The following is a 23698-nucleotide window of genomic DNA, read 5'->3' on the forward strand; positions in this document are numbered from 1 at the left end:
GTCTGGTCTTCCAAGGCCACCCAGTGAATGGTAATGGCAATGATTACTATGATTAAGATGGGAGGGTGCTCCCTTCCTCTTGGGAGAGACTGTTCAGAGGCTTCCAGCCCTTTACCTCCAATGAGGCAGGGTGGCCTCGCTCCCCCTTTCCCACCCCACCCTCTCATTGGGTCTGGAAGGGTCCGACCTTCCCAGTGCTTTGCCTGGTGGGCTCTGTGGGAGAAATGAGTGGGGATCATGACCCTCTGGAGGGACCCCGAGCTCCAGCCTGGCTTCAGAGGAAGACTCATAGACTTGGGGAGTCTATGCCTGGCCACCAAACGGACCACTTATAAAGGAATAGCCAGGATTTTCAAGGGGGCTGCACCAGGAGAGGGAAGAGGAGGCAATGGAAGATCTTGTTTCCATGCCAAGCAGCACGCAGTGATACCAGGGGCTCTGCGTTCTAGGGCTGTGCGTGTTGTGGGGAGAGGGTGGTCAGTATCTGATCCTACAGAACCCACTCACCCGGCTCCCCTGCTTGGCTCCCTCAGGTCCTCAGTGGCACCTTTCGCTACCCGGCGTACTTGTCCCTGCCCTTTCCCTCCTGCAGCCTCCACATTCAGCAGCCCATCCAATCCCATTGCCATTTCCTTCCGGTGTCACTCCCAGGCCTTATCTCACACCTGGACTATTGCATTAGCCTTCTGACCAATTCCCCAGCCCACACCCCCAGCTTAGAAACTCTCAGCTTCTTCGTGTCCAGGAGGGGATCAAGTCCAGACTCCTTATTTTGGCATGCTTGTCCATGCATCAGCTGACCCTGTTTTGGTGGACTCAGTAGATCTGTGGGTTGCATCTGCCCTCTGTATCCGGGCTGTCCACTCACCCCACCTGAGCAAGCTTCTTCAGTTTTCCCTCTGGGGCTCCCTCCATACTTTCCACCTTACCTGAGATGCCCTGACTCATTCTGCCCTCACTCAGCCCTGCCCAGTCTTAAGACCTGCTAGGTTCCTCCTCCTCCCTCTCTTCCTTCTGCCTGCCCTCCTCCTCCTTTTCTCTGATGCCTTTCCTGAACACCCTCACCTGGGATCTCTTTCTCCTCCAAACTCCTTTCTTTGGACCCCTCCAGCCTGCACACCACTATTGGCTTCCAGCAAAGGGAGGCAGGAAAGAGGGCATTGGTGCTGGAAATCCTTTCGAGAGCACAGATGGATTTGGATGACACGGGACTGTTGCTGCCCTTGTGCTCAGACTTTTTACAGATGGGGCTTAGATGTTGGGGGAGTTCCCATTGACAGAGGAGAAAAGATCCCTCCCTTCTGTGGAATGTAAAGTCTGTCTCTCTCCCCATACATTGCTTGTCTTCATCTAGACATGGGTGCTGAAGGGAAGAAGGCCCTGGGAGCTTTCCCAAACCTGAGTGTGCACTATGTATAAAAATGAGAGCCCAGCAGCCCAGCAGCCTCAGAAAGCTTTGTTCAGAAGGGACCTGAGGACCAGGCAGGTCCAAATCTCTCATTTTGTGGACGAGGAAACTGAGTCTCAGAGGTGAGACTTTGAGCCAGGCCTTTGACTCCAACTCAAGTGCTCCTGTTGAAAAGGCCCCAGACTTTTCAGAGACGACCCTGATTCTGCTCTGTGGCATCCCTGAGTGGTATCGGACACCCCGTGACCTTCCACCCCAGCCAGTGATACAGGATGTCCAGGTTCTGCTTTTCCTCCTGAGGGCCCTGTGGGAGGTTCTGGCTCCTCCCCGGGCCTGGACTTTCCCAGGACAGGGATGGACAGAGTGGCAAACCTGCAACCCCCCGAGCTTCCCCAGCTCCTGGTGAGGAGGTGCCCCGGTCACACTTCCTAATTCCAAGACGAGGGGTTGAGGCTGGGTGGGGCTTCGGAGGGGAGGTTACTTCATCCCCAGCCAGTCCTTCTGGCCTGGAGGAGAGGGGGATGGGAGGGAGAGGCGGAAAATGGCTAGCTGGCAGTGTGGTGGGAGGCACCTCTCCTACGTGGCTCCCGGGGTTCTCAGAGAGTCCAGGGCCTCCCAGTCCCCCAGAAAGGGCTCCTACAATGCCTGGCTAGGGGCACAAAGGTGAAAGAGGGAGCAAGAAGGGAGGGGGTGTAGGGAACACGAAGACTTGATTCCTGGTTAAACAAACACACAGCCCTGCCAAATGATGTCAGCATGGCTGAAAAAAGTCAAGTGCTCCATTGCCATAGGTGTGTATCACCCAGCCTGCCTCCCGTCAAACGGTGTGGGCCCCTCCAGAGCCCCCCATCCCCCACTGGATCGGGGACAAACAGCAGGTGCCATGTGACAATATGGAGAAACAAAAGGGTGCCCCGCCCCTCCGAGTGTGGAGGCAAGGAGAGCAGGTCCTGAGTCACCGGAGAGACCTAGAGGGGGGCGTGGGGCTTAAGGGCAGCAGAAGGTGAGAAGAGAAGAGAGAGGGCAGGAGAAGTGGGTGTCTGGATAGTCCCCAAGGCTTGGCAGGGGACTGGGGTCACATCTGGGGCAAGCGGGGATGGGGGGTTTTGCAGAGCTGGGGGTGGGGACAGGGGGAAATGGACTCTGTTGGGAGGGCACAGACAGAGCAGACACTCCTCTTGGGTTCTTCCTCAGAATCTTAATCCCCCTGCAGTGAGCTCATTCGAAAGAAAGCCCACTGCAATCTCCTCCCAGTTGTATTTCTGACAAGGTCTGTCTACAATGCCCATGAGAATGCTGTGGGCAAAGATGGGCTTGGGCATCGTGCCCGAGTGAATGCATAGAAAGGCTTGGAACGGTGCCCGGCCATGGTATGTGAGCAACAAATCTGCACTGTGATTATTATTACTCCGATTACCCTGGAGGGGTCTCTTCATTGCGCCTCTGTAACCTCAGGCAGGTCATTCTGCTTTTCTTGGGCTTCTTTTTCCACTCTGCTCTTACATGCCTCCCATATGCCCTTCCCCATGCCCTTGTTCCTCTGAAAGCTTCCAGGATTGGTGAGAGGAGGACCGAGAAGTCATTTCAGAAGGGGCAGGACACCTGGGAAACAGAGAGCTGCAGAGCCCGTCTGTGGGGTCTCAGTGGCCTGGGGGTGATCCCGTCATTGTGGCCCAGGCTGACTTCCTCCTCAGCCCTGTGGGGTGTGTGTGTATGACTGGAGGGGAGTCCTTTGATGTGCACACGTGCCAGGCACAGGAACAACCCCAGCTCGGCCAACCCACCTTGGTCTTCTTATCACTGGTCCCTACTGGAGCAATCACTGTGTCCTGGGCAGAGGAAAGGTCACTTTCAGGCTTCCCCTTTGCTCTAGCTGCTGGTTCCTCCCCGTCTCATCCAGGGTGGGAGCCAGAGGGAAAGCGTGGGTGCTGGGGTGGGTGGGGTGGGAGCTAATGATGGGAGAGGAGGGCTGGGGTCTCCTCTGGCGACCATGTCTTTGGCATGAAGGAGTGTGGGCGGAGAGGCCTGTGAGTTTCCAAGACCTTTTATCAACATTCCTTTTATCTCTACTGCCTCCATGTTTCTTGGGCAAATTTCCCACCCCCAAACCCCAGGCCGATTCCCTCACCAGTAATGCCAGGGGAGAGCGTGAAATCTCCCTGAATTGCCTTCTTGCTCTCTGGCTGTTCTAGGGCCTGGCTTCCCCGCCGGGGGGAATCCCTGCCACCCACCCCATCCCACTGTTCGTCTCTAAGCCTGCAAGCCCCCTCTCTGCTTCTCTGCTGGAGACAGCTGCTGGGCTGAGGAATCAGCTCCAGCAGGAAGGCACTTCCCAGCAGTGAGACCTGGCCAAGGTCATGGGTGCCTGAAACACTTCAGGTCAGGCTCCTGAAGGTCTGTATGGAGACCAGGGTTACTCTTGTGTACCTCTTGGAAGCAGCTGGGTGTCCAAGGACTCCAGTGAGGGGCCCGCTGCTCTGGTTTAAGAAATCTGGAGCTTCCTCAGTGCTGACCTGGTCACTCATTCCCTCAGGGACTTCCCTGGGATCAGATGTGGGTTGGTTGATTTAGCTCAACACACATTCGCTAAATACCTGCTTTGTGACCATCCCTTGAAAGACTGGACACCAAGAGATAAAAATGAATCCTCCTCTGTCCCCCAAGCTTTCATACACATGAGGCTTCAGGTTAGAGACCAGGCTCTGGGAGGCGCCCACAGAGACCATCCTGGTGCTGAAGGAGCTGTGAGTGCCAGTCTTGGTGTTGCCCAGGGAGGGTCTTGCTGGACCCTGAACGCCAGGGTCGAGGGAGGCTGGGAGGGCCGTGCCAGAGGGGTGGCAGCGGGAGTGATGCCGCTGGGAGGAAGGCCTCTCTTGGTTTGCCCTACTTGGCATGCTGCGCCTCTCCAAGGGGCACGACCTTAAAGCTGGTCTTTCTCTGGTCCTCAGGCTCAGTGCGATCAAGTGTAAGTGGGGGAGCTTGTGCTCGAATGTCAGATCAGCTTGGCCGAGCCTGGGGACCGTGTGGGCTCGTTGGGAGGAGAGGGGGTCCTGCCTGAGGGTGATGTGGGCCCCCTCCGAGCTGTCGGATGAGGAGTTAGGAGCTGGTCCAACCCTCCTGAGCGAAACATTCACCACGGAGTCAGGTTGCCGGGTCCTGCTGCTGCCTGCCTGCCTGATGGAGCCCTGCTTGCTGTCTCTAAGCCTCCCTTTGCCCTCCAACCTCCTCCAACCTCTCAGGACTCAGGGGGCGCAGCGGACAGGGGGCGGGTGCCTTGAGTAGGTGGGGAAGCAAACAAGTGAGAGAGAACACCTTGGGGCAGAAGGACAGGGAGACAGTTGCAGAGACTAGAGAGCCAAGCATTAAGAACCCGCTGCTTCCAGGACCTGCAAAGAAGGAGAGGTGCAGCCAGCAGCCTAGAAGGCTGGCGCCCCAGGGAAGGTCCAATATTTTTGTTCTTTCCTCTGCAAAGGGAAGAAGCCCTGGGGGTCTGGCGGGTCTCTCCGCTGGAGCTTCTGTCCTGCTCGCTCCCTTGGCCCCTGGCCCTGCAGCTGAGATCTTCACATGGAAGTGAGAGCCCCAGGGGCTTCTCAGGGCTGAAGGGCTGGGCACTGTTCTCAGACCCTGGGGGCTCAGAGCCTGCTCCCTACCGGTGCTCAGGTTGGCAAACAGCTGCCGCCGTGGCCAGCTGGTCCCTGTCATCCCTCCCCTCACGGACCCCCGCCCCCGCCCTCCTCCAGGGATGACCCCAGTCCAAGGGGCACCTGGCTGGTGCTTACCGGTGGGTGAGCAGGGCCGTCTGGGCAGGGCTGCAGGCGTGTCTGGGGAGCGGGCAGCCGAAAGGTGTGTGAGAGGTGTGCGAAAGGGCTCTGCTCAAATAATCCAGGGAGGCGTTTATAAATAACTTTACCTCAGGGCCACGGGGTGAGCCCCGGCTTCCGATTGGCTCGGAGGGGAAGTGGTTTTGAACACTACACCATAGCTAAGCCTGGGGAGATAGGAAAAGGAGATAAGGGAAGAAAGGTCCCAAATGAACAGCCCTTTTTTTGTTTTGCCCAAGGAGCAGGGCTGTTTGATGGGAGCTTGGCACTTCCTAAATCCACCCCGGAGACAATAGGTCACATTCAGCGGCCCCGGCCCCACGGGCTCCCCCTGGCCAGCCAGCCGTGGCTGAGGAGGGGTCGAAGCAGACCCCTCTCCGAGCTTGCTGTCCTGCTGCTTCTGGGGTCAAGCCGCATGGCCTCTTGGACAAGGGGATGCATTGAGGCCACCCAAGGGGAGGGGGCCTGGGGCTTCTTGCTTTGAAGGTTGGAGACTTGGGGTGTTACAGGGGGACAGTAGAGCTCTGAGAACCTCCGAGGAAGGCTGCAGGCCACTTTTGGGGAGGCCTGAGGGCCCTTGAGAGATTTGGGGCAGTGGTAGAGACCTGGTTCCCAGGTCCGTCCCCAACCTTAAGGCACTCGTAAGTTCTGTGTCTGGACAGATGCCCTCCTAACTTCCCAGGCAGGGTGTGCAGGGTGCATGGGGGTTTGGGATATGGTAAAGGCCCTCAAGAAACTAGAGAGCCAGCAGTTATCTGTAAGGCGGCCTGAAGGCTTGCACATCTCTGTCTCAGGCCTCTGTCACTTCATCAATGAGTGAACGCCCATCAGTCGTGGCTCGGCTCATGTTGCCACGTGCCTTCTGGGTTACAGCTGCCCACCCACTCTGTGCCCACTGAGCATTGTTGAGAACCTCAGACAGGGCAGAGGGGTGGGCTAGGGGAGTTTCTTGACATATTTCCTGAGAGAGGGAGACCCCAGCTGGTGCCAGAAGCCCCTTCCTTCTCGTATCTGGGGCGGTACTGTGTTAGTCTGAATTGTCCTCTCCTCTCTCCAGAAGACAACGTAGGCTCTGAGATGGGTTGCAATCAGTACAGAGGGTTTCAGTAAGTCCCCCTGGAAGCTAAGGAGAAAGTCCCACTGAGAAGGTGAAATGAGCTAGCTTCAGCACATAATAAGGATTCAATTAAAAAATGTGGGTTTATTTATTTATTTGTTTATTTTGCTGTGCAGCATGTGGGATCTTAGTTCCTTGACCGGGGATCGAACCCATGCCCCCTGCATTGGAAGCACAGTCTTAACCACTGGACTGCCACGGAAGTCCCACAATAAATATTTGTTGAATGAATGAAAGAATGAATTGTCTGCAAGCCCAGCCCAAGGGAGAGTTTGCAGACGCATTGCTCCTGGGGCCAAGGGTAACACCCAAGGTCACTCAGAGTTGTCAGGGTGTAGCCAGGGGCCTGAAAGAAGCTGGCCCGAGAATGCCCTGCCACTTGCTGAAGGCAGGGTATGTGCGTGGACGCTTCCTCCAGCAGCCCTTCCGCAGGCCCCGCACAGGCCCAGCTGCTGTGTTCCACGGGTCCCTCTGCTTCAGGTCACAATGGATGGAAGTTATGTGTTCAGTCACTGACTTTCTCCGAGGACCGTGAACTCCACGAGGAGGGTAGGGCAGTGCCTGTTTCATTCACTCCTGCCTCCCTGTAACGCAGTGCCTGCCACTTAGTAAAAGTTCAGTATAGATTTGTGCAATGGGTGAATGACTGTGTGATGAAATCTTCAAACAAAGTAGAGCCAGAGGTCCAGAGCTGGCACATCCATCTCCAGTATTGCCCAGGGGCACGGGTAGCATGACCTGGCCTAAACTTTGCACAGATGAGTTATCAGTGTTAGCCGCTCAGTTGTGTCCAACTGAGACCCCATGGACTATAACCCACCAGGCTCCTCTGTCCATGGCATTCTCCAGGCAAGAATACTGAAGTGGGTAGCCGTTCCCCTGGGATTTTCCCGGCCCAGAGATTGAGCTCAGTCTCCTGCACTGCAGGCGGATTCTTTACAGTCTGAGCTACCTTATCAGACTCTCCCTATAGCCAGGTGACCATGAGTACCGAGAACAAACAGCTAAGTTCCCTTGCTGGGATACCATGCCTGCAAGGGAAATCTTTCAGTTGTACTTTGGTTCTTTTAGTGCAGAGAATGTACTGTCCAACTGTCTGGAGCATCTAGGACTGCCTGCAGGTACATTTCTCTGTTTTAAATGACCCATGGACATTTCCATCTATCGATTGATCTAGTGTGAGTTTTGTTAATGTGAGTCAGTCTCTCCTGAATCTGATTGACTTTCGATAGTGACACTAGGCTTTCAGACAGGTTATCTGGTTTAATTCTCATAGCAACCATGTGATGTAGTCATGTTACTGTCGTCTTTAGGAGGAGTAAACTGAAGTCGACTAAAGCGAAATAACTTGCTCAAAGTCACAAAGGCCTGGATTTAAGAGGCAGAAATCCAATTTGGATATTATGGCTTCAAATTCTATGCTTAGTCCATTTTATCACTTTAACCTTTGACCTACAAAGCAAAGGATGACACCCACCTTTTAAGACTCCACCTTTTATATACTTTCAGCCTCCCCATCATGTATATCTTCCAAGATAACTTGGATAAACATGGCTGAGGCCTACAGAATGGGGCTGGCAACTTGTTAAGGCTCCTCCCTAATCCTTCTCCAACCGTCTTGGCAAAATTCTGGGAAGGTTGATCTTTTATAATAGTGACAGGAAGCATGGAGCCTAGAGGGTTCTCTGAAGTCACCGAGGGAGCTAGACGGAGCCCTCAGAATCTGGGGAAAGCCAGATCAGAAGCTGGAGAAGCAGAGGACAGGAGGGAGAGGCAGAGGGCTCAACAGGACATCTTAGGGCTATCTTGGATAGAGTTAAATTATGGAACAGAGGGCAGGTGGGGAGAAAACAAAGGTGGGGAGAGACAGATGGCAGAAATGACAGCACAGAGAAGAGGCAGACTCAGAAACCAAGAGCAAGCGGCAGAGAGCAAGCACATCAGCATCCCAGCAGCTCACAGTCCTGATGCTTGTTAAATCATTGTCTATTTTTTATGATAAAAACATTTCAGCATCAACCCTGTACTTTCCCGGAGTATAGATTCTTCTTTGGTGACAACCTTACCCCTAGAGTTGAAGACTGTATTCATCCATCCATCCATCCATCTATCCATCCATTCATTCACTTAACATAATCATTGCCCCATGCCAGGATGCTGCACTGGGGATACTGAGATCCACAAGGCCCACCCCCTGCCCTGAGAAGATCTCACTCTGGGGCCAAGACAGCGAGGTGAAGAGACCCTCATCGCATGCAATCACAGTACCAGGGCCATGCGGAGGAGAGGCTGTGGGGACGGTGAGGGTGGTCGGGAAAGGCTTTCCCCAGGAGGGGACACAGAAGGGCCGATCGTGGCCAGAGCCTGGGACTTGAGGTTTAAACCCCAGGTGGCCACTCCCAGGGGGAAGGGGGACGGGGACTGTTCTAGAAGCAGTGTTTTTATAGAGGAAGGGTCCCAGCGTGTCTCCAAGACTCTGACCCCCGACTCCATCCCAGGTTCTCCCTTTAAAGCCTATCCCTGAGTTTCCATTTGACCAGAACTCCACCCTATTCTTCAGCAGATCTTAGAGCAGTGCATGTACAGACACACATAAGCTCACACCAAACAGATTTGGGGGATTTACTGAGTTATGTCGGTAAAGCCATAGTCATAAAGTACCCTTCTGACTATGTCACCTTGGAGCTGGTCCAGCTAAGGAGCAGCTAGTTTCCGCACTAGTAAACTGAGGCTAGACCTCAAGGAGACGAATCCTGCCACCTCTAGCCTTATCTGCACCTGCTGGCTTCTTGTACTGTGCCCTGCGTGGGGCCTGGGCCAAGCATGCGGGCAGGATCATGTTTTGGGCAGAGCAGCCCAGCAACTTAAGCAAACACCTCAAGGCTGGAGTCAGAAAAATCTTCAGCACCTTGCCCTGCGGTGGCAGGATCTGACCTGGCCCTGTGGGTGCCAGTTTCCTGAGTTCCTGGGAGCTGGCAGGGCTGCAGGGGTACCCACGGAGAAGCCAGCTTGCACCTCTCTCCTCAGGGAAGCCAGAGCACAGAGCGGTGAGCATCTGAGATGGGTCAGGGGACAGGGGAGGCAAGGCGAGCCCCAGGGATGCCAAGCTGTATCCAGTCTTAACTCAGGGAACCGGAGCTTCTGCCGTGTGCCTGGCACTGTGCTAGGTGCTGGCGACTGAGGCTGAAGACTGCCAGGCCCCGTGAGGCCATGATCCTGAAGAGCAGGCAGAGGGAGGCTTCCGAGAGCACACACGGCCACAGGGCTGGTGGGCAGTAAGTCGGAAGGAAGCTAAGGGGGGCTCTGAAGGCTGTACAGTGAGGACAGAATCCATCTGGAGAGAGTCGGATCAGCGCTGGCCAAGACCCCACAGCATCTGGGACCAGAGGAAGGGGAACGTTGCTGAACCCTTGGATGAGGAGTGGAAGAAGGAGTCTCAGGGTTCTGAGTCCTCTCTCTCAGTTTACAGGTGAGAGAGAGATGGGAGGGACCTGCCTAAGGTCACCCAGGGAGGCCGTGTCAGAGCCCAGGCTGGGAGCCACCCAGGACCCCAACCTGGCCCTCCAGCCTGGCCTCTCTCCACGCAGCAGGTGGGAGGTGGCTTTGTGACCCTCCCTCCCTTGTCCGTGTCACCCAGGGTCTCCCCAGAGACACCAGGTACCCAGAGTGCCGCCTGCAGAGGTCTTCCCTGCTCGTGGGGCCTGAGCACTTTGCCCTGAGGTTTGGGACAAGCAGGTCCGCAGCGTCGGGCCTGGGAGCCCTGGCGTGCTGGTCCTGCAGCTGCCAGACAGAGGAGAAGACTCTGCTCAGGACCGGACCTTGGCGGGCTGGGTGAGGGTGTCCAAGGCACTTCACACTGTCCTGGGAACCCCGCGAATGAGGCTGGAGGTGAGGCGGGGGTGAGTTCCAAGTCTAGCCACGTTGACTGCAATTCTGGCTTTGGGCCCTTAAGCCAAGCGTGTATTAGCCTGGTATAAGGGCTGCCTCCAAGAGGGGTATAGAGGTTGGGGTATAAGACAACCTAGACCCCCTCCCAATTCCAGGAGAACTGAGACAGCTGGAGAAAGAAGGCATTGACAACCTTGGTTCCAGGGTCTCGCCCTGGCTCCAGGGTCTAGCTTGGGCAGCGAGAGAAGTTGATCACAAGAGGGACTTGACCTCGCAAAGAGATTGGAAAAGATGCCTCCGCATCTCCCCTTTCTTATCCCACATTTTCCTGGAAAGAATAACACGGGAAGGTACCTATCACTCACCAGCCAGTCCAGTCCTCCCAGCTCTTCTTCCCATCACCGCTGACCACACAGGCCTCTCTCCTCTGCATGCTGACAGCTGTGCTCTCTGAACCCCGACTGGCCAAAGGTGAGGCGGTCTGGGTCTTCTAGTTACTGTCTCCCCAAGACCTCTTTGAAGCCAGTGACTATGTCACAGGTACGTGAGAGGCATCAGGGTGTAGTGGGAAGAACAAAGACTTCGGGCTGAGACTCTGGCTCTGGGTTTGCTGGTCATGTGATCTTGGGTTTCTTCATTTCTGGGGCTCAGTTTGTCCACCTGTAAAAGGGTACACACGATGAAAAGGAAATGCTTTTGTAAGGCAAGTTCCTTCCCTTGGGGCATGACCGCCTGGCCTTTTGCCCATACCCGTTACCTCTCCAATACCTGCTACCCTCAGCCCTTTGGCCCCACCCCAGCCAGTGACACCCTTTGCCACCCTGCACCTCAATGACCCTGCTCCCTCGTCTCAGGAGTCAGGAGTGTTGGGCTCCCACTTGCAGGCCTTGCCCTCCTGGCCTCCCAGGGATGCAGCCAAGTGGCAGACTGGGTTCAAGAAGGCTCTCCTCCCGAGCTGCTGCAACAGAACATGAGGGCATTAGTCACGCCTGGGCCTTGCGGCCCCCACCCCCTTCCCCTCCTGCCTCTGGGAGGTGCCAAGCAGAGAGGGTGTGAGCGTGAACGTCGGTGTGCGTGTGCACGACGTGGGCGCTGAACAAGTTGCTTTTCTGAAAGGGAGTGGGGCTCGGGGCATGTATGCACCCCTACTTTTGCCCCCTCACCTCACAAGCTCCCCAATTACTCTCTGCCTGTGGTCTTTGCCTCACCCTGCCGCCCGTGGGCTGGTGGGCTGGGGTGAGTCCCCTCACCCTCTGGGTCCTGGTGCCCTCCTGCCTGAGGAATATGCCAGACTCTCAAGAGCTGAACCCGCACTAGCTGTGGGCAGCCCTTGCAGGAACAGAGCCTTGCAGCTGGGACTCCCCTCAGTTCATGTTGGAGAGAGGGACAGTGGAGGGGAAGGTGTCTTCCCGAGTTTTCCCCCAGGGGCTGTGTTTGGGCGCTACATCCAGAAAGTTACTCCCCAGATAAGCCTTGCTGTGTTTTCTCAGCCCTCCAAGGTCAGGCCACCTAGCATCCTGATTCTGCCCTCTTCTTGCCCAGAACCAGCCATCACAGGCTCAGGCAGAGGAGGGAGCATGCTGGGGTAGGTTTTCAGCCCCAGAGAAGAGGTTGTCCACTCTTGGTAGGGGACTGGGGCTGGCTCAAGGCTTCAGCCCGGGACACACTCAGAGCTCCTCAGTCCTGAGCAGTCTGAACACCATTCTCCCTCTGGGAGTCTGGGGGTGGGGGTGTAAGATATGCATGGAATTCCCTGAGAATGTGGGAGAATGTGGTCCCAGCTTGATGGATGGTGCAGGAGGGGGCCTAGGCCAGTGTGCTGGGACCTCAGCTGGGGCCGCTTCGCTGGGTCTCCCAGCACAGCAGGCAGAGGCGGGTATGACGGAGGCTGGCCGCGAGGCTCTGAGGTCCAAGGCTCCAGAAGCTCATGTCCTAACTCCAGATTTCAGGGAGCAGGCCGCAGCACAGATGGCTTTGGAGGAGTCCTTAGGACAACTTGGTCGCTGGGGCTAGTTCCTGTCAGCTGTCCAGGGCTGAGCTCCGGCCCGGGCCGCTCACAGAGCCTCATTGTTCCTGGGGAACCGCTCGAGCTCGTCTTGTCCTGCTGGTACATTCGTTGGCTGTGATTCCCACTGAGGACATCTTCAGAGGCAGGCAGGGCGCCAGGCTTGCGGGCAGGCCCCGGACTGCTCCGTCGAGCAGGGAGCTGGGAGAAGGGGCGCTCACCAGCCTTCAATGTGACCCTTGGGGCAGTTTGCCAAGGGTAGTGGCAAGTCTGCCTGGGAAGTTCTGATGCCGCTGCTGGCCCTGCCAGGAGGCTGAGAGCAGACCCCACTGCCAGCGTGTCCCGGGACTGGCTCTGGCTCCCAGGGAGCAAGCTGTGTGATTAGGGGCAAGCTGCTGAGCCTCTCTGAGCTCCCGGCTTCCTCATCTCCAAAGTGAGAGAGACAGCAGCACCTGCCGCAGAGTGATACTGGGAGGACGGAACAAGGTAACTCATGAAGCCCTTGGGCAGCAAGGAGTTCCAACCAGTCCATCCTCAAGGAAATCAGCCCTGAATATTCACTGGAAGGACTGATGCCGAAGCTGAAACTCCAGTACTGTGGCCACCTGATGTGAAGAGCTGACTCACTGAAAAAGTCCCTGATGCTGGGAAAGATTGATGGCGGGAGGAGCAGGGGATGACAGAGGATGTTGGATGGCATCACTAACTCAACGGATGTGAGTTTGAGCAAACTCAGGGAGATAGTGAAGGACAGAGAAGCCTGGCGTGCTGCAGTTGTAGAGTCAGCTCAGGTATGCCTTAGCAACTGAACAATAACAATTCAGGAAAAACATTTATCGCAAGATCTGGCCATTTCCAGAGGGCCCACCCTACCCACTTGGTCCTTTCTCTTCTCCGCTGTCCCTGTCCCTTGAAATGCTTTCCCTTCCTTCTCAGCTCTCCACGTCCTTCAGCTCAAGCCGCCTGTCCCCCGTGCAGCCAGCCTGTTTGCTCCGACCACGTTCAGACTCCTGCAGGTCTCTCAGGGGATAACCGCAACTAGACACTCGATCATGTGCTCTTAGGGATTTGGCTTTAATGGTTTACAAGGGATCCCTTCCTGGATCATAGGATTTGGGTGTTTTGCTTCTATTGTGTCCTTCACGGACCAAAATGTCCTGAGCTTATTAATGCAAGTGCTTACCTACGGACTGAGAGCCCATCCTGGGTCCTGCCTCAGGGCAATTATAGAAGGACCATCGTTCATTGTGGTTTCAGCCTTGCTCAGTGAGGGTCCAAGCTTTCCAGAAGGTGCGTCATTTGCAGCCATGTCCCAGCAGCTGACGAGACCCAGTCAACGGTCACCACTGACCCCCATCTTGTGCCCCATCCCTCTGACTGAAGACCCACTTCCCCTCCAGGGCTGAGGCTCCTGTGGGCAGGCTTGGGAGTCTCTGGGCATCCCTGGGTAGGTTTTTCTGCTCTTAGCTCATTCTTGCTCTCCGTTGCCCACCGGCCGTGGAGAGAGGGCCCCTCTGGGGAGTTCTGCTCTCCTGCCTCCTGGGGCTCCCGCCCTCGAAGCCCAGTGTCTCAGTGAGCCCTGTGACCAGCGGCACTCCGTGCGTCCCTCAGGAGCACGGGGGGAGCCCCCCTCCAGGCTGTGAAGCCACGGCACAGACTGCTCTCTACCACCAGCGACAGCATTGCTGTGGGCGCGTGATGACATGCTGGGGTCCATCTTGCAGCCTCCCTGACTGTGTGACTGAGTGCGCACTAAGGCAACGCAGAGCCAGAGGAGCCCCTTCCAGGTCTGGGCCTTGAGGTGCTGGGCGAGTCTCCACGCTCTTTCCTCCTCCCGCCATGCTGATGACCCAGCATCAACCGTGCACAGTGACAGTGTCCTGGCAAACGGGAAACAACAGATGGAAAGCCTCTGAGCTCATGAATGACCTTATGACGTCAAGGGCTCTAGTAGCCTTGAGACTGCGGTAGGAAAAAAGAGCGACTTTATTCTGCAGGCCACTGTGCTGGGGTCCTCTCCATTGCATTGTAGTTTGGTCTTTAACCCGCACATGGGCCCCGAGTATGATGAGAACACTGCCCTTCAGCTTTTGCTTGTAGTCACCGCGGCTTGGCTCAGGAGAGAGAACGTAGACGCCCATTTCCTGGGTTCTCCTCCTCTGCCCCGGAGACTTGACCACAGGAACTCTTCCTCTCCTGTAAACAGAGGTCTGGAGGACCTCTGATTCACCGGCTTATAAGACACACCCAGTCTCTGGATCCCAATTTGGGTCGGCTGAGACTCCCAGCCCTGTGCTTCCCAACAACAGAATCATTTTTTTCCCCTTTCCCTTTCTCTCTTTTTTTAAAAAAGATTTTATTGAATTATTGATTTATAATGTTGTGTTAATTTCTGCTGTACAGCAAAGTGATTCAGTTCTATCTCTCTCTATATATATATATATATGTACATTTTTCATTTTTTTTTCCATTATGGTTTATCGCAAGATATTGAATGTAATTCTCTGTGCTATACAGTAAGAATTTGTTGTTTATCAATTTTATATAAAGTAGCTTGTATTTGCTAATCTCAAACTCCCAATCCTTCCTTCCCTGACCCTGACCCTGACTCCTTGGCAACCGGAAGTCTGTTCTCTGTCTGTAACAGCAAAATCTTTATAGTTGATGCCCGCGGTTAAGGTGAGCCTTCCTGGATGAGGGCTCTATCCTCCTGTTTAGTTCATCTCTGTCTTCTGCTTAGAATGAGAAGATATGGGAAGGGTTGGGGGTCTCAGGGTTGGGAAGGAACCCCATGGATTGGTAGTTTCTAGTCTGCTAGGATCTCCCTGGGATTAGTAAGTAGATGAAAAACGGAGCTGTGTTACTAACTAAGGTTAAGGAAAAATGGTGCATTGTATTTATAGAGCACTTACAATTTATAGGATGCTTTCCACTTGCGCCATCTCATCTAATTGTTGGCCATAGCCCTGTGGCAGGGACAGGGGCTATTCATCACTGTTTTGCATATGTGGAAACCAAGGATAAGTCACCCACGCCTGGGAAATGCCCAAGCTTGCATCAGACCATCAGGGTTCCCGACTTTCTAGCTTTGTGCTCTTATGTCTCCACCCTGCCAGGCTGAAAAAATGCGATGTTTTGACTTATGCTCAGGAAGTACCAGACCTGCATTACTTCTGAAAAGGGAAGGACTTCCTTGATGTGTGGGTAGGGGCAAGGGAGACACTTAAACTGTACTTGTCTAGAGACAAACAGTTGAATGGGATGTACAGTCCCTACTGGTGAACACCTTGAAGCCCCAGGACTTCCCTGAAGTTCCCAGACCAAATAAAGGGTTTGTTGTTTTTCCCTCACATCCTGTCCCCATCCAATTCCTGCCCTTACTCCAAGTCTGCAAGGCAAACAGGTCTGGAGGCTTGTATGGGGAAGGTGGGGTCTGGGCAGGGGGGAGAGATGTCCCAGTGGGGTGAACCCCACTAACACTGCTCCTGGAAAGTGTTAACTGAGAGAGTCCTCAGCCTAGGAAGACTCAAGTGGAGGGGGCAGGGATCCCTTTCACCTCCAGTGGCTCAGCCACACCAGGTACTTGGGCGGAGTGCAGGATAAAGTCCAGTGGAGAAGAGAGGTTGGTTTGACCCCAGTGTTCCTGATTTTGCTGCCCCACCAATTACACAAACAGTCCTGAGCACCCAACGTGAGCACACCCACATGTCTAGAACCACAGACCCCAGGTTCAGGTCCCGCTGGCTTCTTTAGTACAGCAGCATGCAGGATTTAAGTTAGACACAAAGGAGAACTTCCTGGGGTGAGGGTATTAGATACGAGACTGGGCAGTGTGGAATCTTCTGAAGGAAGCTTGAGAGTCCCTATAAATGTGGAAGGAATGTTTATCTCTCTGATTGTTGGGGTGAGGGTAGGGCTGAGGGACTTGTCCAGAGACAACCAGATGAATAAGATGTGCAGTCCCTACTGGTGAACACCCTGAAGCCCAGGCAGAAGGAGAGGCAATAAAGGAACAAAGGAAAGAGGTGCATAGGACTCTCTCCCTTGCTTATTTCTGTACCTGGAAATGGGAGAGGGAGGAAATTTGGGGCTCGGAATATTACAGTGGGGGCACTGCTTGACTGCTGGACAGAAAGTGTTCAAAGAAGAAGGACTCTTTGATCCTTAGAACAGGGAAATGGTGAGGAGTCTGTGAGAAGGAGCATTTCCCTGTATGCAGGAGGCCAGGGACATCTAGAGTTGTCATCAGATCGGCTTGGGCATGTGAATTCAGTGGGCAGAACAAGTGGGAAAGGGGTGAGGCGGGCTAGAGAAGGGTTGCTGGGCTCTCCGCTCACTTAGCCAGACTCTGCTGAGCCAAACCAACCAAGACCTGTGAGAGGGGATCAGAAGGTCCTAAGGAGGTAGGATGATTCCTGGATACTCTAATTATTTTTATTTCCACATTTTATTATGAAATATTTTAAACATACAGAAAGGCCAAAAGACTTCTCCATTGAACACCAGATACCCACTACCTAGATTCTACAATTAACATTTGCTGTATGTCCTTTATCACACATCACATTATCCATCCCTCTATCCACCTAATTTCTGGATGCATTTTAAGGTGAGGAGCAGGCCCTGAAAAAAATGCCGATTATTCAGTTCAGTTCAGTTCAGTCGCTCAGTCGTGTCTGACTCTTGGCAACCCCATGAATCGGAGCACACCAGGCCTCCCTGTCCATCACCAACTCCCGGAGTTCACTCAGACTCACGTCCATCGAGCGGGTTATGCCATCCAGCCTCTGTCGTCCCCTTCTCCTCCTGCCCCCAATCCCTCCCAGCATCAGAGACTTTTCCAATGAGTCAACTCTTCGCATGAGGTGGCCAAAGTACTGGAGTTTCAGCTTTAGCATCATTCCTTCCAAAGAAATCCCAGGGCTGATCTCCTTCAGAATGGACTGGTTGGATCTCCTTGCAGTCCAAGGGACTTTCAAGAGTCTTCTCCAACACCACAGTTCAAAAGCATCAATTCTTCAGTGCTTGGGTTTCTTCACAGTCCAACTCTCACATCCATACAGGACCACTGGAAAAACCATAGCCTTGACTAGACGGACCTTAGTCGGCAAAGTAATGACTTTGCTTTTGAATATGCTCTCTAGGTTGATCATAGCTTTCCTTCCAAGGAAAATTGAAACTACAATCAGCTCACACCGGTCAGAACTACCACCATCAAAATATCTACAAATAATAGATGCTGGAGATAGTGTGCAGAAAAGGGAACACTCCTACACTGTGGGAGGGAATAGAAATTGTTCCAACAGCTATGGAAAACAGTCTGAAGTTTCCTTAAAAAACCTAAAAATAGAGTTACCATATGATACAGCAATCCCACTCCTGAGCAAATATCTGAAAAAGATAAAAATTCAAATTCGAAAAGATACATTCACCCCACTGTTCACAGCAGCACTATTCATAATAGCCAAGACATGGAAGCGACCTAAGTGTCCATCAGCAGATGAAGAGTAAAGGAGGTGTGATATACGTACATGCATCATATACATGATATATATAATGAAATATCACTCAGTCATTAAAAAGAATGAAATATTGACATTTGCAGTGACATGGATGGACCTAGAGATTAACGTACTAAGAGAAGTAAGTCATGCATAGAAAGGCAAATACTATATGTGGAATCTAAAAAAAAATAATACAACTCTATTACAAAACAGACTCACACACAGAGAAAACAAATACATGGTTAGTGAAGGGGGAAGGGGAGGGGAGGGATGAATTAGGAATCTGGGATTAATAGATGCACAGGGAACTATCTTATAAATCTTGTAACAACCTATGATGGGAAAGAGTCTGAAGCTGCACGCTTGAAACTAACACAATATTGGAAATCAACTATAGTTTAATATCACACAGAATTTTAAAAAGTGAGGTGCAGACATCAGTACCCATTTAGGCCAGTACGTCAGCATCATATCATGAGCAAGAGGTCAATACTTGTTGCAGTTATTTTGTGTGTGTGGGTGTGATAAGGTTTGCACACAATGAAACACACAGATCTCGTGTGCCAGGGATGAGTTCTGACAAGCGCATACACCTGTGCAACTCAACCCCCATCAAGCTGCAGAACACGGTGATGACTTCAGAAAGTCCCCTCAGACCCGTTCCTAAGAAGTCCCACCCCCCCCCAAAAAAAAACCTCTTCTGATTTCTTTCTCCCGTAGATTAGTTTGGCCTTCCTGTAACTTTATTCACACAAATGAAACCATACAATTGGATTTCTTGGGAGGGCTTCTTTCCCTTCACAGAGTGGATCCTGCCTTCTTTGGAAAAGAGCCTGTTTTATATAGAGTCAGACTTTTTTTTAAACCAGCAGGAAACACGTCCCCAGATCTAATCTTCGTTACAAGCCGGGACACTGTGTTTACAAAGGCATGATCGACACCTCAGTGCCCACTCTGTGTGTCCTTGACCAGCTAAAGGTAAACAGGGCTGCTCCCACTGGCTCCAGAGAGCTGCGAGCGGGTGCGGGGAGGCTGGCAAGACTTCTGAACCTCCAGCCTACTCCTGCTGCTGTGAACTGAGCTGGCCTTTCGGGGTCCCCGGCCCTTATATCCTTTCCCCACTCCGGCGCTGAGGATCGGGCCTTCTCGCCCTCCCCTCCTCCCGAACCCCCACCAGGAGGATCTGATAACCAGTCATTTACACTAGATAACTGATAGTCCGGTTACACTGTAACTGGACCGCCTTCCACCGAGGTGCTGCCTCTACCGGTATTGACTTGTCCCCTCTTTTATCTCCGATCGTGGCCGACAGGCTCCGGGCTCTGGGCCTCTCTGACTCCCACTGAGGCTCCCTAAGGACAGGCAGCCCCGCGGCCTCCACCGAGCTGCTGTGCTCTGACGTCATGGATTTTTAGTCATTCTTGGAATCAGTCGCAGGTCCAGCCCAGGAGGCTCAACTCTGTGATGACATGTGGGCAACGCTGTGCAGGAGACGGAGGAGGGGCCGAATGCTCTGTTGGGGGGGCCAGTTCCGCGTCCTCCCCTGGGGGGAGATGGGTCACCATCCAGAGATGGCAGCGCAAAAATAATCATCATAAATAAAGGTGGAAACATACCGAGATCCAAAGGTGGCTGCCGGAAGACTCAGGAAAAGACGAATACACACTGGGAAAGGGGGCTGTGGGGACCCAAACAGTGTCAGAGAAGTGTCGCTCAAGAGGCACCTCCTCACAAGCGCATGTGTGTGAGGCATCCCACTGCCCACTGGGTCTGGATCTGTTGGGAGTATGACCCCCACCCTTCCCATCCCCCGCTAACCCCCTGCGGGGTCTCTGCAAGGCTCTAGGATCTGGCAGGTTTCCCCCTCGCCTGGGGGGTTCTCTGACTCCCCCACCCCACCAGCAGGCCCTGGAGATGAGACTTGTGCAAAGGCATTTTAGGCACTGCTGGGAAATGGGATCTGAGGGACCCGGAAAACCATTCTGAGTTCCTTCTGCTGGCCCCCGAAGGGAAACCAAGCTGTCTGTTCAGCAGGACACTGCTTATGGGAGAGGGTGCTGAGTGGGCTGCAGCCCGCTCTGCAAACCCTGCTCCCATCCCCACCCCTCCCCGCCAGAGCCTCTGCTTCTGGGGAGACCGAATGAGCTGGGCACGCTTCTTTCTGAAACAGCAAGTCCCGGTTTGTTCTCGACAGGCTCTCAGCGTCAGGAGGCCACCTCAGAATGGGCACAGGACTCCTTCCCTCCAGGTCTTCCCTTCTCAGAGCTGGGCTCCCTGCCCCCTCCAGCCCCAGCACAGTGATTCTTTCCCCCAGCCTCCATCCTCATCTTAATCACAGTTAGGTTTCCCCAACTTGTCTATACTTTAAACACCGGGAGGGTTCAAAAAATTCTTAGGCTTTGTCCCTAGATACTCCGACTCACTGTGTTGCCGGGGACCTGGTCATGAGTCTTCTGTAAACTATTTAAATACTCAGCTAGGTAAGGGGAGCCCCACCATAGCCCAAACCCTGCCTTCTTCCCTCCCTGGACTCCCAAATATGTGTTTTGTCTCCTGGCACAAACGATGCGATTTTGGTCGGTAATTGATGATCTTTCACATCATCACTTTTAAAATGGAAAATTCTCTGAAATGTCCCTCTGTCTCCTGTGCCATTTCCACCCTGATACTGACACCTGTCATCTCTATCACCAGCGGTATCGCTGAATGAGACATGTCCCTGTCTTCTGGAGGGTTCCTTATCTGCTGAGGCTCTGAAGGCACACCTCCCTCACGGGAGAGAGAGCGGTTCCACCTAGTTCTAACCAAAAGAGAAGTGATCAGACTGGGGACTGGCTCTGAACCAAGCTCCTCCTCTGAAAGCTGACTTCTCCTGTTCTTTTCTTGGGAGACTCTTCACAGTCCTCAGTGGGAGGAGCGCGTGGATAAGGCACACCAAACCCATACCCCTGATTTGTTCCCAGGCACTCTCCACTTTCTGAGCTTTTTAAACAGTGGAACCAATATTACCAAATTGATCTGAAATCTCTGCTGGGAAAACTATGCACCACCAACAAACCTACATTAACTTTTTGGGCTCTAACCTGATCCTAGCATTTATAGTCGGGGGGTGGGGGAGATAGAAGCTTTAGGAAGAGGATGAGCAGTGTCTAACTCTAAAACAAAATTCCGAATATAAGTGAAGGAGATTGGATTGAATTGGGCTCGTTGCAGTCTCTTCGTATAGATTCTGCTGAATGGATGAACAAACCAAGCGTGTGTGTGTTTGAATGATACAGCTGAGTTACAGCTTGCAAGTTATTTCCTCCTTCTCTGGCTAAGGACAAATAGGGAAAGAGCCTACTAATACCGAGGTTGTTAAAAAAAAAAAAAATGACGTCTATAGAAAATCCCTTCGAAAGGTCAATAAGATCAAAATATTTTTTTTGTAAACGACCTTGTTTAAAGAGCTTCAGGCGTTTTGTCCTTCACTGGTCTAGCCCAGTTGCAGGCCTGGGAGTGAGGTAGTGGAACAGAGATGGGGGCCAAGAGAAATACCCCAAAAGGAGCCTAGAACCCCCTGATGTTGCCAGGGGAATCACCTCTCTGCCTGACCTCAGCACGGTTCCCAGCCTAAAGGAAAGTGGGAGCTTTAACTGGGAGGCACCAGAGCCCTAAGGAGCTCTAGCTGGAAGGCATCGGCTCCAGCTGCCCTGAGCCTCCCCAGGAAAGGACACACCCAACGACTGAGCTCTCCAGCTGCTGCCTGCGGGCTAGATAGAGTCAACCCTCTACTGCTCCAGGGCCTGGGGACAGCTCCCTGCATTTTCTCCTTCAGTTTTACACTCGTCAAACATTATGCTTTTTCACTTCTGTCATACACAAAACATTCTTGCTTTGTGTGTTATTCTTTTTTCTGCTAATGAAAATAATTCCAGCTCATTGTAAAAATTTCAAGCGAAATAACGTGCAAATAAGAAAGCAAAAGCTTCCATAATCTAATTTTCTGAGATAGCCAGCCTAGCAGCTGAGGGTACACCCTTCCAGATCTTTCTCTAAGCATGCACAAACAGCTTACACACCTTTGCTCATGCTGTCTAACCTGCTTCCTGGAGCGCCGTTTCTTCTCTCTTGCCAGGCTTACCTCTGTACGTACTTCTGAACTTAGCCCACTTTCTGCACCTGTCATCCCCTAGCCTGGACCAGGTGCCGCTCCCTGGGCTACTTGAGCCCCTGTGAGCCTTATCAGAGCACCTACCACGGTGAATATACAAGTCCTAGTTGATTCCCCGCCCGCCCCCACCCCCCAACTAGAATATAGGCCATACAGGTTAGTGGCCAAGAGGCGAAGGCCAGGGAGGACCCTAGTCCCACTAGCAGCCCCGTCCCTTCTGGCTCTGCTGACCCTCCTTGTTGCTCAAGCAGCCTCGGTGCCTAGCACCCTGCCTGGTCTGTGGTTGCTGCTCAGTAGCTGTTTGTTGAGTAAGTGAGTGAGTGAGTCAGTGGTTCTGGGTCACAGAAGCTGTCCCCACCGTGGGACTTTTATGCACAGGTGGAAGGCTATAGAAACCAGCCAAGAACAGCAGATCTCCATGTTGCCTGGTTCCAAGAGCTACCACTGGTTTACAGCGGTTGTATAACTTTGGGAACAGTCTTCTTGAGATATTGTGAAGGTTAAAAATTCAAGGAGTGAGGGTTCCTCCCACCGCCTGCAGTGGCCACTCTCCCACTCCCGCTTAGGAGGCCAAGGGCCCTTTTCCCTTAAGCCCAGTGAGACACAGAGAGCTCGGGTCTCTAACAGAGCTTGGTATGACGGGCTCTGAGGCCAGAGCTCCAGACATGTCAGCTGTGGGACCTCAGGCAGGTACCCTCTGAGCCTCCCTCCACAATATTAAAATTAGAAATCTCTACCTACCTCACAGGTTGCATGCGTGTGTACTAAGTCACTTCAGACGTGTCTGACTCTTTGGAACCCCATGTGCTGTAGCCCACCAGGCTCCTCTGTCCATGGGATTCTCCAGGCAAGAATGCTGGGCTGGGTTACCATGCCCTCCTCCAGGGGGTCTTCCCCACCCAGGGATTGAATCTGTATCTCCTGCATTGGCAGGCAGGCTCTTTACCACCAGCACCACTGGGAAGCTCTACCTCAAAGGCTAGAGGAGACTAAATGAAATACAAATGGGAGAGGAGGAGACTAAATGAAATGCAAGTGTGAGAGCGCTTTGCACATTCTGTAGCTTTTTAGCCTACATCCCTCCCAGTGGAGTCCAGAGTGAGATCAGCGTGCTAGGAAACTGAGAATTTTTGGCTCTGTCCTTGTCTCCTGAGTTGACCTTGGGACTTTCTGTGAAGCGGAGGTGGGAAGGGACATGGGACCACACGGTTCCTAAGACCGCTTCCAACTCTAGAATTCTATATGCTCTGAAAAGTCAAATGCCCTGAGTCCTCATACCACCATTTGGATGTGAGCACAAAGGTCTCTGCCGGTGGCCAGCACAACCAGGGAGGGGCTCTTTCTTTCACCAAAGGCCCTGAATAGGAATTTTGAAGGGCTTCCCTGGTAGCTCACCTGGGAAAAAATCTGCCTGCAATGCAGGAGACCCTGGTTCGATCTGATGAACACTGGTTGGCAGGCCATCACTGGGATGCCCCCAAGCTTGAATTTCTGTGCTGGGCCACCATGATACTAGAAAATCCTCAGCTAGTTTCCAAGTTCCTAGAGAGGGATGGATTTGGGAATGGCGTGTGTGATGTGTCTTTTATGACATTTTTGGCTTCTTTCAGTTCAGTTCAGTTGCTCAGTCGTGTCTGACTCTTTGCAACCCCATGAAATGCAGCACACCAGGCCTCCCTGTCCAACACCAACTCCCAGAGTCCACCCAAACCCATATCCATTGAGTCAGTGATGCCATCCAGCCATCTCATCCTCTGTCGTCCCCTTCTCCTCCTGCCCCCAATCCCTCCCAGCATCAGGGT

General features: G+C 53.2%; 1 protein-coding gene across 2 annotated transcripts in view; it reads right to left on the minus strand.

Moving 5' to 3' along the window:
• The window catches only part of SLC26A9 (solute carrier family 26 member 9), a 28518-nt gene extending 23241 nt beyond the window's left edge, over positions 1–5277 (minus strand). The window contains exon 1 of one of the 2 annotated variants that reach the window (XR_001919268.1): positions 5188–5269. The gene's annotated coding sequence lies outside the window, so the exon portion shown is untranslated. Of the gene's footprint in view, positions 1–5187 lie in introns of both variants that reach the window. The other variant, XM_018060067.1, reaches the window with a different exon arrangement.

The sequence above is a fragment of the Capra hircus genome, chromosome 16 (genome assembly GCF_001704415.2).
Source record: "Capra hircus breed San Clemente chromosome 16, ASM170441v1, whole genome shotgun sequence".
Taxonomy (NCBI): Eukaryota; Metazoa; Chordata; class Mammalia; order Artiodactyla; family Bovidae; genus Capra; species Capra hircus.